This window comes from Thunnus thynnus, chromosome 3, assembly GCF_963924715.1.
Source record: "Thunnus thynnus chromosome 3, fThuThy2.1, whole genome shotgun sequence".
NCBI classification, from domain to species: domain Eukaryota; kingdom Metazoa; phylum Chordata; class Actinopteri; order Scombriformes; family Scombridae; genus Thunnus; species Thunnus thynnus.
This window is the reverse complement of record NC_089519.1, coordinates 35,399,053-35,417,655: the sequence shown is the minus strand read 5'-3', so window position 1 is coordinate 35,417,655 and position 18,603 is coordinate 35,399,053. Positions and strand designations below refer to the sequence as shown.

At 36.9% G+C, this 18,603-nt stretch overlaps 1 long non-coding RNA gene across 1 annotated transcript; it reads right to left on the bottom strand.

Moving 5' to 3' along the window:
* Positions 1–1,335: 1,335 nt before the first annotated feature.
* Positions 1,336–5,326, bottom strand: LOC137180612 (uncharacterized). The gene is made up of 4 exons (XR_010928024.1): positions 5,264–5,326; positions 5,041–5,080; positions 4,039–4,154; positions 1,336–2,867 (listed from the first exon to the last, which is right to left on the bottom strand). It is a non-coding gene; the product is annotated as an uncharacterized lncRNA (long non-coding RNA).
* Between the last annotated feature and the right edge of the window lie 13,277 nt (positions 5,327–18,603).

Here is an 18,603-nt window from a genome sequence, read left to right as displayed (position 1 = left end):
AATGATGAATCGATTCATTAATAAAATAATAAGCAAATTAATTGATAAAAGAATCGTTAGCTGGAACCATAGTTCAGTTTGCGCTGTGCAGTGAAAATTTGTGTCTTTATCACATGCACCTGCCTTGGTGGAGAAAGATGGATGCTTTGAAGCCCTCCACTCCTCCTGTTTTCTTCTCAGTGTTTGGAGGGAAGTTGCTGCTGCAGCAAACATGCTCAGAAGGAAGGGACATTTTTAAAGAACAGAGGGAGAACTTGGCCAAACCCTCACAACATATGCTCATTTAAACACGTATTTGAAAATTAGGAAGAGGAAGATTACTGACAGAGGTAAGATATTATCCCAGTGTGCTTTGAGAAGTTAAAAAGAGAATGAGATCTGCCTTAATTTGTCAGTTTTTATGAATATATAGTCCAGTTTTAGAATAAGCAATAAATACAGTAGACCTTATAAAAACCATCATTACCAACTTCTTCGGGAGCATCTCAGTCTCTTTTGTGTGTTAAAATTCAATTTTCAAGAATGAACTTTCGAGCTCAATCCATTAATAGTTGTAAATAAATCTATTTACATAAAACCTCCTTTGTAAGTTTACACAGAAAAACATCACCAACTGTACAAAGACACAGAGATGAAACTATTATTATTGATCATCAACAGAAAATTAATCAGCAACCATTTTGTTTACTGATTAATCGGTAGGTAAAAGTCATTTTTCAACCAAAAATGTTAAACATGATAAACTATAACTAGTTCCAGCTTCTGAAATGAGGGAATTGCTGCATTTCTTTTGTCTTGCTGACAAAATGAACATTGATTGTTGGTCTGACAAAACAAGCAATATGAAGACATTGCCTTGGGTTCTGGGAAATTGTGACGGAACATTTTTCACTATTCTATACATTTGATAAACGTTCTATAGACAAGAACCCTACAGCTTTTCACTATCTGACATGTCAGTCATCAACAAATAGAGAAAAGGTGAAGACTACTGCTTGGTAGATGACTGGTAGATTTACCTCAAAACCAAACTCTTCCTCTTTTCATTTTGCCTTTCCAGGTGTTCATGAGAGACAAGATGGTTATAGTTGATAGTCTGTTATAGTTACGACACAGTTAGTGACTGTGAACCGCTGGATGTGGAAATAAGCAACTGTTTGCTAACAAGTTCAGGTGATGACATGTCAGTGTTGTGTTCACATGCTGTTTCCACTGAATACAAATAGCCAAATAATCAGTTAATGCAGGTTTAACAGACAACAGGGGATGTTATTCAGGGGTGCCCAAATGACTGACACACACACAGACCAGAGTGGATGCTGAGCCAAGCTTTAATTAGAAAAACAGAACATCAGAGGATTTGGTAATGTTTTACAGAAGTACAGAATACAATGACATCACATGTTCAATTATTTTAGTTAAATGAAGAAAATACAAAATGTTTCTATTTGATTTTTTTAAACAGAGTCCAAATAAAACTGATCTCTTAAGCTTAAGTAAATATTCAATTGTTCAGTTGAATGTGCAAACTAGAATGCTATCAGAGTCAGAGGTCACATTTTCAGTATTAGTTTGGCTTTAACTGTTGACAACTCAGGATTTAAAATAAAAACATTTACAGAATAAATAAACCAAATAGCTGTGTTTTTGTCGTCAATGTCAGAACTAATTGATTACAGTTAGTTGAGAGATCAACAAGCACTAAATCTTTAGTTTCTCCTGTTTTTAGGATTTTTAAACTTTTGATTTATATCAGTCAAACTATCATTTTAATACATTACCATATTTTATTCTGTGATTGAGGTTGTGCTCACTCTTTGTTCATTTTATTTGGGAAGAGCAGAAAAATGTCCCTAAAACTGAAACCACACTGAGACAAAATGTGAGTCTCTGTCCCCTTCAGACCAAACTGCTGTGAGTAAAGAACATGATTTAAACCTGTTGAAACATTCCCTCAGTCTCAGTCAAACTCAGTAAATGTGAAGGTAAACTATTAAGATAAATGGTTTGGACCAAAGAAAACACCGCAACATTATTGCATCTTTAGTGACTTTATCTGTCTGCTTTAGTTAGATACATGAAACATTGATGCTGGAGAAATAAGCTTCTAGTATTAAAAGAAACAGTGCATTGCTGAGTAAATATAATCTTTCTCTTTTTATAACCAGTTGAAATAGATTCAGTGGATCCCTGAGTGTTTGTGCTCAGATTCCAATTAATCTATTTGAGCTGAATCACTGTGGTTCCCATAACTTCTCTATTTCATGACACCATGAAACTATGCATTATTATCAACACACTGCTCTACAACATTTCCATTCTTGAAGCAGTTGATGCATTGGAAGTCTTTTTTTATGGGTTTGTAGCAACGGAATATGTTGTTTTGACCAATTGTAGAATTCCCAAGTTGTTTAAGGGACTTAATTGTTTGTTGTTTGTCAATGACCACTTTTTCACCAGTCCTGTCAAACACTTTGGAAAACACAAAGGCATAGTTTTTCCATTTGGGAATCACGTTGTTAATCTTGCCTATGATATTGAAGTCATTGTCTTTGTTTGTACATTTTTCACCACATGGTGAATAGAAAGAATAGAAGACTAGAAATTTGCCATTACTGTCTTGAACTAAGGGTTTTATGTTTTCCAAAACAAGTGCCTCAGCATGGTCAGTATATGGCTTTACTTGACTGGCAAATTTGGGCTTTGCAACGACCACCTTGGTGTCACTATTGTCACCGGGGTACACTTGCTTACTGGAAAGCTTCCTTTTAACAGCATCAGTGGTGGCCTTCTTGAAGATTTCCTGAAGGTTGGCATTTTCCTGAGGGATGTTTACAGCCACACTGACCTGGCTATTTATTTCATACCTGCCAAAAGAAAGAGAAACCCAAAATGTTACAGGGTGTCAGAAGAGATATAAGTTTCATAAATAATATATTGGTTATATAAGTAATGTGACACTTGCTAGGAACCTCACTGAGACTAGTGAAAACAGTGGCGTATGATGAGCAGGCTAAAGAGAAGAAATGTCTGAGACCAAAGTCGGGCTGAACAATTAATCGAAAAGTTACTGAAACAGACATTTTGACTCTCTGCACAGAACAGTATAATTACTCAACTAGTCAGAGTGTGCTGTAGGTCTGTGACTTTCTCCAAAGCTTAAGTTTGAATGAAATTGAACTCTTTTTTTTTTTTTTTTTACAGTTCAAATATTTAAATTTTCCCAACATTTGAACTAAAGTTTGAATTTCAAATAAAAGCTTAGTGTGCTGAGTGGGTTCATTTCATTAAGATGTTGCATAAGGCAGTTTTAATTGATGTAATAAAACATGTGTTTCCAATCTCAGGCAAAAAACCTCAAATGTTGGAGAAATTCAGCTGATGGCAGATGCAGATACAAGAGAGCTGATGCACAAAAAAGAGTCGGCCATATAGGTACACTATGGCATCTTCAGCATGATACAGAACAAAATGAAGCTAAATGTTAAAACTGTCAGAAAATACTGGAGTAGCACAGCACAACTTGTGAGTTTTGTTTATCAGCAGCTGAATACAGGGGCATGTGTTAACAAATTAAGTACATCTTAGGCCTAAGTGTCCAGAAGTACTTATGGCAAAACACCTTTGTGTTCATTCATTAAAATAACACCAGAAGCTCAGTAAGAACTTGGACTCTGCTGCTATTTCAAGAAATATGATGATGATGCATGAATGTATTACAAAAGATCATACTAATGGACTATTTCTCTGTGCACTCAACATTTGGCTACATATTTAAAATCTATCAAGTGAAAGGGTGAATCACTGAAGTTTTAATTTTGGTGGATTTTGTTGACACCTTGTGGTGACTGCTGGTGTCAAGTGTTTCCACTTGATCTGAAATGCTTAGTATCAACTGGTATCATGAAATGTTTAGTATCAACTGGTATCATGAATGGCTTTATCGGTGTAATGTACAGGAGATAAGGGGACTGAATGAAAGTTACAACATTTTTTTAGAGATTAGAAACAACTGAAAAAAAACCCAAATTAACTCACCTATCAATGATGAATTTTACAATATTTGCAAGCTCCTTCTTGTCCACAGCAGCAAAACTGTTTCCAGCAGACAGGAGGAATGTCAGCATCACAGCCATCCAGCACAGACCAGACATCTGCACACATATCAATGTTTTCAGCGTTTCAAACAAACAACTTTCTAAGTTCTAAGTTTGTTTTTGCCTCGTGTCTGTTTTAGAGGAACAATGAGAGTTAAGAATATTTTTGGATAAATATTTGTTCTAAAAGTCATCTTTTTTAAGCCCAGTCTTTCAAAGTTAAATTTCAGTTATTAGCCGGTTTTGTTGTGTGAATAACTTTATCAGCCATTTCCACTTTTTGAAGGTTTCATCATTGATTGATATTGATTGCTATGAGCATACATGACACATGCACTTTTAATTTTGGAGCTATCATAATAGCTGTGTCCCCATCACATTATCTGAAATGAAAGCTGAGATCTAGCTCATTCATTGTCAGTCTTGTGTATTCAGCACTGCTGTCACTTTGTTTTAACATGTAGCGTGTCCTTTATTAAACCAGCCATACACTGAAATAAACTGTATGAGAAAAAGAAGTGCAAAACTCTCTCATGGCTAAACAAAGAAGAATATATTCAAAAATCTGGGATGTGACCTTCAAACACGTGTATTTGAGCCTGACACATGATATTTAATATGGGACCAGTCCTTAAATAAAACTGTCACAGCCCCAAGCCCATTGGTTCCTACTGAAGATGTAAAGGTTTTGTTATTGTTTTTTTTTTTTTTAAAAAAAAGGCTCAGTAATCTTCTAAAACAGCTGGACGCTGTAGTTTTTAGCAAATTACTCAAACAGCATGAAAAAATGCAAGTGTTGGGGACCATGTTCAGGATTTGATGCTCTAGTGAGTATTTACTGTGACTGGTAGAGCAACTAGAAATAAATTAAAGCAGTAAGACTCCAACAATACTCCAAATAGTCATCAGTGTTTACAAAAATTAAAAAAAAAATGCTGCTCACCTTCATAGTTGTTGCCAGAAGGTCTGTTAGTCTAAAGAAACTGTAAAAATACAATATGTTAACATTTATCAGACAAATTGCTTTTATCTGTTATTCATTACATGTTTTACAATACTTGTAAAACTTTGCAGCATTTTATCAGGACTCTGAACTTTGTATTATTTTATATCAAAATCCTAGTTTTGATATAAAATAGTTTTAGTTTTCATAGTGTGTCTTTTACCTGCTTTGGTCTGGTGGATTCTGTCCACACTTCCTGTTTTCTTCTCAGTGTCTGAATGCTGCTGTAATAAATACAGTCAGAGAAAAGAGACATTTTTATAAAGAGGGAAACCACAGCCATGTCCTCAGAGTGGCACTATGCACTTATATGAACATTCATATTCCTTCCTCTGAAGTTATCAGAAATGTAAGAATATTTAGAGGAAGAGAAGAGGAAGAGGTGTCAACAATGAAATATATGCCAAGTCTTTACAGCAACACTGCAGCAGACTTTTATCTTTCTGTCTTTCTGAAGTGAAATTGAGAGAAATAGAAATAACAATAACATAAAGTTTCAAGTTAAGAAGGATTCATGGTTTTGACACTAGTGAAAGCTCCACATCTCACAGATCCACCACAGGATATACTTGCACCAGGATTGCATTTGTTCCTCTAATCACCAACATTTTAAAAATGACTTGGTCACATATGTGTCCTTGCTTGTTTGAGCTTTGCAATAGTGATTTCACCCAGTTTTGAAAAATTGGGCCCTCTGCACACTTGTCTATTTTCACAGCAGAATTTATGGGAAACTGCCCTGCAGAATCAGAAATACGAATGACTGACATTATCCTGTAAGCAATACCATTAACTGAGAAAAACATGTTTTTAAAACACGAAAATTGAATTCTGAGGGGTTTGTTTCTTTGCCTTTAAATCTGATTTTGTATTTATTTATTTTGACTAAGTACATTGCTTTTCTTTCAACATGGAGATTTTGGCCAAAATGCAGAAGAAGGAGCAGCCTGCTGTCTGGGAGAAGAGGAAGACATTTTTAGAGTGTGGGAACAGAAGTAAATACACAAACACCTTAAAAGCAAAACAAACAAACAAACAAACAAAATGCAATAACAACTATTTTTCATATAGCATGAAAAGGTAAAGAGGAAAAATGGTGTTTTGGAAAACACTTTATTTTACAGGTCCCAAAATTTATTCAAATTTCCCTGAAATTTTCTGGGTAATTTGCAGGTATTTAATAGTTATTTTTTGGACATTTTGCAGAGGGTGGTACAATTTGGTGTTCAGTATGTTTAGTTAGTAAGTACTCCCTCATTATACTTGATTTCATGCATAGATGTTAATTTGCAAAAAATTCCTATGAAATTTGATTCTTAACAAATCTCTAACTGACAAACGATATATTAGCACATTAGGCTTTTTCAATTGCTTTCTACATTTTTTCTAATAGCAGCTGCTATTAATTCTTAGAATATTTCTTTGAAAGGGTTACATAATTTGGTAATGTGCATTCTGTGATAAACTTTTAATACATTTTTGCACAGAAGGAGGACTGTGGATTTTGTCCCTCACCACTTACATTGTAAGTGCATTATGAAGGGATCTTCTAATGGTCAGTATGAACAGGAGGAATGATTACAGCAAGAAAAACATGTTTCACTGTTCATTTGGGCTCCTGACTGTTGTTTTAACACGGACTTAAAAAATTGTGAACCTGTCCTTTAAAGATTGGCTGCACTTAATGCTCAGCTGAGGTTGTCATGTTATGGTATCAGCACATCAAAACGCTTACAGTTAACCTTTCAACATGTTGCTTTCAAGGTATAATGTTTGACACTCTAACACGATAGAAGGGCTGTAATTATGTGTACTTCACGTAGTTGTAGGACTGTTAAAGGACAGCACCAATAGAAAAAGAGTGATGCCCACACACAGTGTCCAAAGCCACAGTTATTATTAAAAATTTTCAAAATAAATTAAAAATGCTATAATGATAACATGGTATAGTAGGTTTATCTGTCTTTGGAGTATCAAATATTCACCTCTCTAGGCTTGAAAAGCTCTGAAAAATTTGTAGCTGTTGTCAGTTTGGATCACAACAGTTACAATGACTTCAAACCCAGAGTCCAAAAATGTCAGAATGTGCCAATATATCCAAACCATATAAACTTCTCAAACCACTCCCACAGTATAACCCATTTCTCTGCCATTCTCATACTCTCATACACTGCTTCCTTGTCATGCTGTCACCTCCTCATAGAGCCCTGTTGGGTACCCACAGTGTGTATGGATAACATCAAGATCTCTAGATGACAGGATTTTAAAAAATAATGGCAACCACGGCCAGTCTGGACTTCCATATGGTGGAAGGTGTCAGGAGACTCCATTAAAGGCCTAAAAGTTGCATAATTTGAGTTCTAATTTGCACTTGAGCTTGTTGCTACCTTCCTCTTTTGAGTTAAGATAAATACAGCATAGTGAAAATGTTTTACCTCCTTTGCTGGAGAAAGATGTCTGATGGAAGCTGTTCGCTCTGTTTTCTTCTCAGTGTTAGGAGGGACGGTGCTGCAGTGAACACAATAAAGAGGAAGGGGCTTTTTTATAGACGAGAGGTTGACTGTGGCCAAACGCTCAGAGTGGCAACATGCCCTTATTTGAACATATTTTTCAAGTATTAGAAAGAAGGAAGAAGACAAGAGAGACATTCTGCAGTTTGATTTGGGAAGTTAAATGACAGAAAAACCTCAATACTCACAAACAGTAAACAGCTACCACCATGTCTTTTCCTTACAAAGTTGTAATGGCTAACGTTCTACATGCAAACAGTTACCTACTCACGCAACCAGCAGAAATGCAGCAACATTAGCATTCATTTGGAGTCCAATATTCACTCTTATTTTAGCTCTAATTTAGTCTCCATGAAGGTGCATTGCATTCACCAAAGAAAGAAAAAACTGGAGGCCTCATCTTGTAATTATGAAAAGATCTGATAGTTATGAGAAAATATCCGGATCTTGTAATTATGTGACAAGGTTAAGGTGGTTATCAATCATTGCTGTTTGAGAAGTCTGAGGCATGACAATAATTAACTCATGACACCAAGACTGACACAATTAACTCAATCCTAAACTGTGCTGCTACTGGCCCTGTGCCCTTTTTCATCAGTAAAATTGATAACATCTGATTCGTTATTTCACCTCCTGCCTACGACAAGTCTCCAACGATCTGATGTTGTTACTTGTCTCTGGTAAATGTGCCATTCTGATTCTTCTTGACCTTAGCTCGGCCTTTGATCCAGTCGACCATACTATTCTCCTGCACCGTATTGAGCACCAGGTCAGTATTCAGGGTAGCACCCTCCAGTGGTTCGCCTCCTACTTAGCAGATAGATAATTTTCTGTCAAAACTGGACACCTCTCCTCCTCCTCTGCTCCCGTCACCTGTGGAGAACCTCAAGGCTCCATTTTAGGGCCCATTTTAATCACCTTATACATGCTCCCTTTAGGCTTTATCTTCAATCTAACATTGCTACGCAGATGACACTCAGCTATGACAATAACAATAATAACACAGTTAGGTCCCTCCTTGACTGCGTCTAGGATGTAAAAAATTGGATGGCACAAAACTGTCTTCAGTTAAATGATAGTAAGACAGAAGTGGTTTTATTTGGTCCCTCCAACTCTACTGGGGGTATAGCCAATCACTTAGGGCCCCTGGTCCCTAACCTTCATACCCATGCCAGAAATCTCGGTGTCATTTTCAATCCAGCTGTAAAATTTGACAAACAAATCAACTCTGTTGTCAAAGGTTGTTTTTTCCGGCTAAGATACATCGCCAGACTTAAACAGTTCCTCTCATTTCATGACTTGAAGACTGTCACAAATGCTTTGATTTCCTTTTGACTGGATTGCTGCAATGCTCTTTATTTGGGTATTAGCCAGTCATCCTTGTCTCGCTTACAGCTGGTGCAGAATGCTGCTGCAAGGCTACTAACTGGTACTGTGAAGAGAGACAGCATCACATCTGTACTGGTGTCCCTGCATTGGCTACCAGTCAAGTATAGGACTGAGTTTAAGGTCCTTTTATTTGTTTTTGAAGCTTTACACGGCCTGGTGCCCCAGTACTTCTCTGAGCTCCTCTGCCCCCTCTCCAACCCCAGATCTCTCAGATCCTCAGACCAGCTGCTCCTGGCTGTCCCTCAATCAAGACTAAGGGGTAAGGGTGACAAGTTTACCTTTTGAAATTAAGTGTTCCCCTTCTGTAGAGACTTTTAAGGCTAAACTTAAAACCCACATGTTCTCTCGGGCCTTTGAGTGTCCTTAAAGCTTTATGTTTTACTGTTATTTGTTTATTTTTGTATGCATATGGGATAGTAATTTTATGTCATCTCTACTCCTTTTTTGCTGCTACCTTGTTATGTTGTTTTCATTTACTTTTGTTATTTTATTGTACAGCACTTTGGTCAACTCTGCTTGTTTTTAAATGTGCTTTATAAATAAACTTCATTTGATGATTTGATTTGATGACACTATACTTGATTTAATTTACTTTTATTTTCCTCCTTGTTTTGAAACAATGTGAAATATTTATGTCACTGAATAATGTGGATGGTAGAATTAGTATGTCAACATTGCACAGGCATCTGAAGTCCTTGGGATCGTTCAGGTTGTGCAATGTGCTTCCGTAGTTCTCCACCAACTCCTGAGACTTTGTCTGTCTGCTGTTTTGATGCTGCAGGCAGGTAGTGAACAGTTGGATTGTTTGAGCTTGTTTGCTGAAAACAGCTGCCTGCTGCTGCTTGAAAAGGTTTGAACCACACAGTAAATGAGGCTTAAAACTGAAAATTTTTAAGCCACAAAAAAAATTCTGCAGGTTTACATAAATGCACAAAATAAGACAGTAGGTGGTAATAATGTGAACACATTTTATTTTACTTAAATGTTTATTTGCCTACTTGCATATATATGGTCAAAGTAACTTTATTTTTTTGACACTGTACGTTGTTTACTGCAGCTGACTTCTCAGAACTGATCTCAGAAAAGTCTTTCAAAGAACTTGTGCTGTTTGTTGAGGAAATGTTTTGTACTTCAGTAAAACCAAACTGCCTGTTCATCCTGACTTGCAGATTGAACTTGGTGATATAGAAATACAGAAGGAAGTGCAGGTCAGTTTACTCCCTTCTACACTTCTGTGAAATGGAGGGTAAATGAGGTAGAAAGAGCAGAGAGATGTAGTTCAAAACACAAACATTTTGTAGTTTTACAGAATTTATGTCATTAATGGTGCAGGGGCATTGGATCATATAAAAGTCAAATCAATCAAAGAATACAATACACTTTGAATGTACAGACACGTGACAAATTAAAGGAAAACTGGTATAGGTCTGAATACTTGACCCCTACAGTGAGGGGATCTGGTGGCTCTGTTATACTGTGGGGGGCATTTTGCCGGCATGATTTGGGTCCACTTGTCCCCTTAGAGGGAAGGGTCACTGCAAATCAATGCAAAGTTGTTGCAAGTGATCAGCTTTATCCTATGATGAAACATTTCTATCCTGATGGGAGTGATCTCTTCCAGGATGACAATGCCCCAATTCACAGGACATGAGGGGTCACTGAATGGTTTGATGGGTATGAAAATGATGTGAATCATATGCTATGGCCTTCACAATAATGACCATGAGTTATTATGAGTTATTGAGTCTTGCCCAAACTCTACCTGCCTGTAATCATGTATTTTTTTCTCCAGTTTCTTTGTCACCTTAAAAATTACTTGGTCACATATGTATCCTTGCTTGTTTGTGCTTTGCAATTGTGATTTCACCCAGTTTCGAAAAATTGGGCCCTCTGCACACTTGTCTATTTTCACAGCAGAATTTATGGGAATCTGCCCTGCAGACATGACCATCCTGTAAGCTGCACTGACTGAGAAAAAAATCTTTTTAAACACAAAATTTACATCTGCAGCCCATAACTTGTTTTTTGCTTTTAAAACTGATTTTGTATTTATTTATTTTGACTATTTACTTTGACTGTAAGTACATGATTTTCTTTCAACCTTGAAAAAAACTTTTAGCAATTTCTTGCTGCCTCTGTGAGAAAATGTTTTGTGTTTTACGCAGAAAAAACAAGTCTGTCTGTTCATCATGACTTGCAGATTAAAGAGATTTTTGGCCCAAATGCAGAAGAAATAGCAGCCTGCTGTCTGTGAGAAGAGGAAGACATTTTTACACCGTGGGAACAGAAGTAAATACACAAACACCTCCATGAAAAAAAAACATCTTTTGTAGGAAAGGGTAAAAAGTAAAAATGGTGTTTTGGGAAACACTTTATTTTACAGGTCCCTTAATTTTAAACCAATTTCCCAGAAATTTTCTAGGTAATTTGCAGGCATTTATCTGTAAATTTTACAGGGACGATGGTGCAATTTCATACAAATTATCAGAAATGAAAATGAAAAAGTCTTAAGTTGGTTTAATTAGTAAGTACCCACTCACTGTTTTTGTGTTCATACATTGATATTATTTTGCAAAAAATCACAAAAAATTAGACTCTTAACAATTCACATATATATATGCATAATATATTAACATATTAGCGTACATGGAACGCCATAACCATGTGGCTGGCATAGTGCACAGGAACATCTGCACTGAGTATGGGCTGGAAGTCCCAAGTTCAGAGTGGAAGACATCTCCTAAGGTGGTTGAGAATGACCAAGCTAAGATGCTAAGGGCTGAAAGAGGAGAAAAGATGTGGGGAGTAAAGGCAACAGTGGTGCCAGTGGTAATGGGAGCACTGGGGGCTGTGACCCACAAACTGGGAGAGTGGCTCCATCTGCTAGTGGCTCTAGCAGATTCCAGATACAACATCTGAGGTCTGTCCAGAAGAGCACAGTCCTGGGAACAGCTAAGATACTGCACAGAACCCTCAAACTCCCAGCAGGCCTCTGGTAGAGGACCCGAGCTTGAGGAAGACATACCACCACCACCACCATATATATAGATAGATAGATATTAATCTTTTACTTAAAACTGAACTATCCACAGTTACCGATGTTGTTGTAAAGCATAATATACAGTGTTGTAGGATGTTACATTATCTTGGCCACACAGACACTGTTAATGACACTTCACCTGCTGAAGAAAAATAAAGACTCTGAGTTTAAACTTTGGCTCCCTGCAGTGGTTGCATTCAATAAGATCCTCTGGCAGACAGACAGCAGTGTGAAATGATGATTATCATACTGAGATTTGAACATGATTGACATACATACACAGCAAAATGGATGCTGAGCCAAGCTTTACTGAGAACAAGACAGAACATAAAAAGCTTTAGTCATAATTGTACAGTAATTGTTGCACTCGTTGTCTCTTCTAACTCCACTATTAGTAATTAGCAGAAACACCCTCATGTACAGTAAATACAAAACAACATTAATGTACAATTAGACTTTTGGCACATTTTCTTAAATAAAAAAACAGTGTACTGTTGTATTTTTGCTGGTATTGACCATTTTCAAACAATTCAATAAATCAGTAGAAACTGTAGAGATTAGATAATAATCATATGAATATTTTTGGGGGAAATATTAGTATAATATTATTATGTCATAATGATTGAAATACCCAGTAAACTATTCTTTCTGTTTCTGCTTCTGTCACTTGTTTTCAGACTGGATTGTCCACAGTCTGGTTTACAAAAAAGACCATTTTCTACCTGTTCAATATCAATTTAACATACAGAAGCTAACTTCATATTAGAGAGACTGGAAACTCCCTTTTGGAAACCAAACAGTTCAAAATAATTTTCTAGTTGGACAAGTTTTTCACACTTAAAGGACAGGTCCACAATTTTTCAAGTGTGTCTCAAAACAACAGTCAGGAGCCCAAATGAACAGTGAAACATGTTTTTCTTGCTGTAATCATTCTTCCTGTTCATACTGATCATTAGAAGATCCCTTCATAATGCACTTACAATGGAAGTGATGAGGGACAAAATCAACAGTCCTCCTTCTGTGCAAAAATGTATTTAAAAGTTTATCTGAAGCTAATATGAAGCTTCAGCGTCCAAATGAGTCAAATCAAGTAGATATCTTTAGTGCCAAAGTCCCTCTTTTTGTTACTATACTTCCACCGTAGCTCAACAGGGAAACACTGTCCGAGGAAACACAAAGAGGGAATTTGATGCTAAAAAGACTGTAAATGTGTCAGATATCCACTTGATATGACTAACTCAGACTGCTGAAGCTGAATATAAGCTTCTCAGAGACTTTTAAACACATTTTTGAACTAAATGACTGTGTGGACACACAATTATGAACCTATCCTTTACCGCCACTACCAACAAAGTTTTTCCCAACCTAATCAGTCTACAGATGTACTTTTGTTGTAAATGTACTAGTTGTCAAGCGAATAGGCTAACCTAAATGGCAGGTTAGTATTAACTGACTCTCTGATGGCCATGATCTTTGGAGAATACCTCAATGTTAGTATATTAGAGCACTGCAAGGATGAATTGTGCAACATTTTAAAACCAGAGTCAGACTCATGACATCTGAGTTATGGCCCTTTAAATGTATCATGTTGCACAAGACCGCTCTGTGAGGAGGAAACACCTGCATCTTTACTATTATTTTCCCTTTTTTAGCCTCTGCCATGCCCTCATCTGCCCTCGCCCCTTCGGCTGCCACTGTTTGCCTCAGTCACCCTGACCACTTCCGTCTTGATGAGACTGTATGAATGAGGTGGATGGCAAGTTGTCGCTGGGGCTAAGTTATGGATGATTTGAAAAACAAAACCGTGCAACTTCATTGTTGCTGGAGCAGCTCCTGCACTGTTGTTTGTTACAACGGAATATATTATTCAGACCGACTGTCCCTAAGTGACCCCTGTATCTCCCAAGTCGCTCAAGGGATCCACGTAGATCATCCTCAGGTATGGATCCATCACGGGGTTTGAATACATCAGAAAACACAACAGCATAATTATTCCAATTCAGAATCTGATTTATGCTTTCGAGGATGTTAAAACGACTTGATTCACTTGTACATCTTTTATCACATGGGGAAGCAAGAACATAGAAAAGTAGCAAATCCTGCTTGTTATCTTTGCGGTTGACCAAGGTGTTAAAGCGCTGTAGAGTACGATACTCTGCATGATCAGCTCTTTTGTCCTTAACTGCCCCAGAACACCAACTCTCAACATCAGCCCAGGTCTTAACTGTTTTCGGACACTTATCCAGAACATCAGGCCATTGCACACGTCCTCTAGGACACTGCCTCAAAACATTGCGCCATCTAAGAACTGTGGCTGCAACCATCCTCTCGCTGGTATACACCTCACAATCTACAATTGTCTTCCTCACTTGGTCACCATCGTCAGTGACTTTACTGATATCATACATTTTGGTGTCACTGTTGTATGGGATGCTTACAGCCAGACTAAACATGGGGAAGTTTCTGTGAAAGGAAACAGACACACAAAATGTTAACCAGGTGTCCATTTAAAACTGCACATCAATAAAGTATAGAAAGTTAGATGGATGGACGTATCGGTTTATCAATCAAACCAAACTCAAGTGTCATTATGTCATTTTGAACATCAAATGTAAGAAACTGAAATTTTGAAACATTGAATATCACAGTTAATCTTGTAGCTGGCATATGGAGAATCATAGTGGGCATATACTCTGTAATGTCAGTCTCTGTGCTTGTACATGTTATTATCTTCATCTTATCTGTTAGTTTCTTCTTCTGTCTCTTTGCTATAAGGCATGTTGTAACTCTTGTTTTCAAAAAGTGCTATTTCATTATTTACTGACCTTCCATTCCCGTAGCTTGGTGTAAACCTGCCAAAGGAAACAGATAGAAAATGTTACTGAGTATGTTTGATCATTTGATACAGAACAAAAGTTCAGAAAGTTTGATAGATGGAAGGATGCACTGATCATTGAATTTGTCAGAAACAGGTAAAATATTAAAATGAAATGATCAACACTTTACAGCCCAGTGCAATATAAAAAGTTATACTACTAGCCCAATTCAGTTTTCTCAGGATAAAACATGTTATATCTGCCAACTCATTTTATTCAAAGTTTCTTATTTTTAAAAATTCTTTATCCAAAGGTGTTGCAAAAAAGGACGGTCATCATATTCTCAGGATCATCCTGTGTTCAAGCCTACAAAGTCGTCCCTCTATATATTCTACAGAAAGTCGATTCACCTGTTCAGGATCTCATTTACAATTCTTCGAAGTTGGTTCTGGTCCACAGCAGCCAAACTGTTTCCAGCAGACAGCAATACAGCCAGTGTTACAGTCATCCAGTGCAGGCCAGCCATCTGAGTGTATTTAACAAACAGCATCAGCACAGAAGATTAAAATAATAATAATGACAAGACTAAGTACATTACAATCTCAAAATGTATTTAATGTGCATCAGGTTGTCTGTACTGATCTTTTATGTCATTAAACACAGGATTCACCACCATATGTCACCTGCCAACTGTAGTTCTCAAGTAGACCTAAAGACATTTGTGACATTTGCGGTCTTAGTTTTCTTTAAGTCTTAAACCTGCCATCAAGCCTGGAAAAGCTGCACTGAATATATTATATCAAACATGGAACATTTTCACTGTCACCTCAGTCCCTCCAGGATTTTGCAGAGTTTTTTGTGATTATTGTGATTATTGTGGCCAAATTTGCTTGATTTTGCAGCAGCTTATTGAAAAAATTGCAATACAATTTGTAATGATTTTTGTGCTTTTTTAGCAGTAAAATGGTGAAAATTGGAAAAAATTGCAAGCAAATTACAATAAATTTTTACTATTACTACCAATGAAGAGTCCTATGTAATCACTGACTTCCATAAAGGCATGGTGTATATCACAGAAACAACTATATTTCAGTGCTTATTATTAAATTTATTCTCCGAACATGAGAACCATGGGCTCAGAGTTATATAAAAGAAAATACTGTACTTGAGTTGCCTTTATTGTGCATTCATCACACTGTGATGACATAAGTTACCACGACACAATTGGTCTAAATCAAACAGTCTGTTGATTTGGCCATTTCATGTGGAAAAGTTGCAATAATTTAGCAAAATGGCAAGCTTTCTTGACTTTGCATTAATTATTGCGAACACAAAATAACAATTTCCTGGAGGGACTGATTACCACTCAGACATAACTTGATTCAGATGTTTTTCATTGTTGCCCAGTCATCTGACTCTGTGACCATAATGTCTTAGACAGTTGGATGAAGAGAAAGTCCCGTTGGGGACATAAACAATTGTTTGAAAAAGGAAAATTAAGTCTTCAAAGCATTTCCGTGTACTCAGATCCTTTACTTAAGTAAAAGTACCGATACAGCAATGTAAAAATATTCCATTACAATTAAAATTACTGCATGAAAAATCCTACTTAAGTAAAAGTACATAAGTATTATGAGCTTGATGTAGTTAAAGTATTGCAGTAAAAGTAGTGGTTTGGTCCCTCTGACTGATATATTATTATATATGACATCATTAGATTATTAATAGTGAAGCATCAGTGTTAGAGCAGCATGTCACTGTTGTAGCTGCTGGAGGTGGAGCTAGTTTACACTACTTTATATGCAGTTAGCTAATTTAGTCCAGTGGTTCCCAACCTAGGGGTCGGGCCCCTCCAAAGGGTCAGCAGATAAATCTGAGGGGTGGTGAGATGATTAATGGGAGAGGAAAGAAGAAAAAACAAAGTTCTGATACACAAATCTGTTTTCAGTTTTTGGACTTTTTCTCTAATCTTTGATTTTTGCTGAAATATTGGATCATTTGAACATTTATTGAAATGAAAGCATGTGAGAAGTTCAGAGGGAAAAATCACTATTTGGTGGAGCTGTTAACAACTCATAGACATGTGAAATGTGACCCCGACTACACACTGCTTTTTGTAAGACGTCAAAAGCCAAAAAGGTTGGAAACCACTGGTTTCATCTTTAACAATGTGTTGTATTTTAAAAGCTTGTTATATTATCGATTGTGCCAAATCTTTATCTGAAAAGTAACTAAAGCTGTCAAATAAATGTAGTGGAGTAGAAAGTACAATATTTCCCTCTGAAATGTAGTGGAGTGGAAGTATAAAGTAGCATCACATGGAAATACTAACGTAAAGTACAAGTACCTCAAAATTGTACTTAAGTACAGTACTTGAGTAACAATGTCAAAAGAATAAACTACAGAAACAACATTTTGGCTCTTTGTTTTAGAGAGATTTTTAAAAATTGACCATTCTTGCATTTTGTTGTTTTTGTATTACCCTGCAGTCCTAACTATGATGACAGTGGCATATTTTTTGACACAGCGACTGTGACGTTAAAGTGCTGACTTTCAGCTTTAATTTGAATGCTGTCATTGTTTTATGTGATTCTGTGTAATTGACCTTACGCTGCCATTTTGTCCAGAGAATAATGTGTCTTAAGAGACTTTCTGGTTAAATAAATATGTAAATTTGAGGGTGTTAACAATAGATCAGCAGTATAGAAACTCTAGCCCTTATTATACAGTCACCCAATCCTAGAAGACCAAAAGTAATTGGACAGTTCAATATACGTAAATTTAGTCTTCATATTAAACATTTGGTGTCAAATCTTTTGCAGTTGACGGGCGTCATGCAAGAAACACTCGAACGAACAGATTTGTTCGTAAGAGGCACATACAAGTAATTTAAGAAAATTTGTGGCATTAATTTCTTGTACTTAAAGGACCAGTGTGTAGGATTTAGTGGCATCTAGTGGTGAGGTTGCAGATTGCAACAACTGAATACCCCCTAATGGTGGCCGCAAAACTGGCGAAAAACACGAAAGTCCCTATTTGGAGCCAATGTTCGGTTTGTCTGTAGAAACATGGCAGTGCAACATGGCGGCCTCCGTGGAAGAGGATCCGCTCCCTATGTAGATATAAAGGGCTCATTCTAAGGTGACAAAAACACAACGGTTCTTATTTTCAGGTGATTATACACTAATTACAAAGTACTTATGAATATTATATTCCATTTCTACCAATATTTGGATCCCTCTAAATCTTACCGACTGGTCCTTTAGGGCCTATGAAAAGAATGTGGATATCCTCCCTGGTAAACAGTAGAAAATACATTAGAGTTTTCTGAAGACTGTGTACCATAGATTGTTTGTCTCCACCCAGTGGTTAAAATACACTGGTACTGACCCGGACCACCAGCAGCACTTGACAGGACCTGATAGTATCTGACAGTAAATGATAAGAAAAGCCTTAACAACAGAAATTAAAGCGCAAAGATTTTTGTTGAAAATTTTGTGGGAGGAAACTGGAGAACCCCAGAGAAAACCACGCAAGCACGGGGAGAACATTTAGGGGCGAATTCACAAAGAGTGGATTGAGGCAGCTGATAGCACTGTGAATTGTGCATCTTTGCAGGCGCTATCTACCCCGCCTCAAGGTTCGATTCACAAAGATATTGCACTACTGATATGATGACACAAACATGCCCATAAAGTTTATTTAGTTTATTATTTATTTTGTTTAGTGGCCGCAAAAGCCGCACAAT